The following is a 1773-nucleotide window of genomic DNA, read 5'->3' as shown; positions in this document are numbered from 1 at the left end:
TGCCATACATTCACCGCACTTACCAACAGAATTGCACTGTGACGCCAGTACTACGAGTTTTGGTGCTGTTTTGATGTAGAAACAATCGGATGGAAAAATAAAACCTGTATTTTACTTTAGTAAACGAGCAACGCCGACAGAATCAAAATACCATAGCTTCGAGTTGGAATGTCTAGAAGCGATTTATGCCATTAAGAGGATCCACGTTTATTTATCGGGTATCCCTTTTAAGATTATCACCGACTGCGATAGTTTTAGATTAACGCTGTCCAAATAAAGCATCAATCCACGCATTTCTCGATGGGCAATGTTTTCACAAGAATACGATTTCGAAATCGAACACCGGTCTGGATCCAAAATGCCGCATGTAGACGCATTGAGTCGTTGCCACGCAATTCTGATATTAGAAGCAAATACTTTCGAGCAAGTTCTTTCCTTCAAGCAGTCACAAGAACCGAAAATTCGGGAGTTGAGAGAAAAATTAGAATCTACTGAGGATAAATACGAATTACGTGACGGATTAGTATATAAAAAACTAGGTAACGATAAATTGCTATTCTTGGTGCAAGAATGTATGGAAACTAACGTTATTAGAGCTTCCCATGATGATTTAGGTCATTTTGATGTGTATAAGGTGGTAGAAAACATCTCCAGAATATATTGGTCCCCAGATATGAGAAAAAAAGTAAAAAATCATATAAGCAACTGTTTAAGATTGATTTTGTGTAGTATGAAAGGAGAGACGTTTAGCACTCCCCTAGATAAGGATGGAACACACATAAATTGGTAAGGCACTTGTCGTCCTTTGGCGACACTTACCAAATTTTTTTGCAGATGATGCAGTGCGGCTGCGGCAGCCGATACAGCGAAAATAAACCCAAAAGAAGGAAAGAAAAAAGAGACCAGAAGCCGCAAGGTAATTGGAAAAGAGACAGTGGAGAATATCTCGGACCCTCGAAAAAGTACACGATGAAGGCCACCGTGGAGGTTTTAGTCGATAGGAATCCGACACTACCCAGCTCCGGAACATGGCTGGGTGTCTTATGCAAGATTTCCTCCACGTAAAAAAAAAAAAAAAAAATGTATTGATGCTGACTCTAGTGGAAAGTCCGAAGGGTATTTACACAGTCTCGATAAAGATACCTACCATTCCAGACTATACATATAGATCAGTATGGTCCTTTAGAACGTTGTGGTCGGGGTTATAAACACATCTTATCTATAGTTAACGGTTTCACTAAATATATCAAGTTGTATCCGTGTAAATCGACCAAGTCTGAAGAGGCCATTCGTCACTTAAAAGAATACTTCCGTTATTACAGTAAACCTAAGAGTTTGATAAGCGATCAAGGAACATGTTTCACTTCAGGATTATTTACAGATTTCATGCAGGATGAAGGCATAGAACATATTCGGGTCGCTATCGAGACACCTCGTGCTAATGGTCAAGTGGAACGATACAATCGCGTTATTAATCCTATGTTAGCAAAATTGAGTATAAGTCCGGGAAAATGGGACCGAGTACTAGAACTTGTAGAATCTGCTATAAATAATACTGTTTGCCGTTCAACAAATGAAACTCTGTGTAAATTGCTTTTTGGAAGGAACCAATTCGGGGTAATAAACGACAAATTAAGAGTAAGTATGAAATTCATTCTTGAAGTATGAAATAATGAAGAAAGAGACCTGGTGACAACACGCAATGCAGCTACACAAGCTATTTAGAAAAGCCAAAGAATAAATGAACAAGTTTATAATCATACACACAAAAAG

General features: G+C 38.5%; 1 non-coding gene across 1 annotated transcript; it reads left to right on the top strand.

Moving 5' to 3' along the window:
- The first annotated feature begins 723 nt into the window (after positions 1-723).
- LOC122528956 lies at positions 724-830 on the top strand. Its single transcript, XR_006306707.1, has one exon. It is a non-coding gene; the product is annotated as a U6atac minor spliceosomal RNA (small nuclear RNA).
- Positions 831-1773: the final 943 nt, after the last annotated feature.

Source organism: Frieseomelitta varia, unplaced genomic scaffold, assembly GCF_011392965.1.
Source record: "Frieseomelitta varia isolate USP_RPSP 00005682 unplaced genomic scaffold, Fvar_1.2 scaffold_272, whole genome shotgun sequence".
Classification (NCBI taxonomy): Eukaryota; Metazoa; Arthropoda; class Insecta; order Hymenoptera; family Apidae; genus Frieseomelitta; species Frieseomelitta varia.
This window is presented reverse-complemented; position numbering and strand designations above follow the sequence as displayed.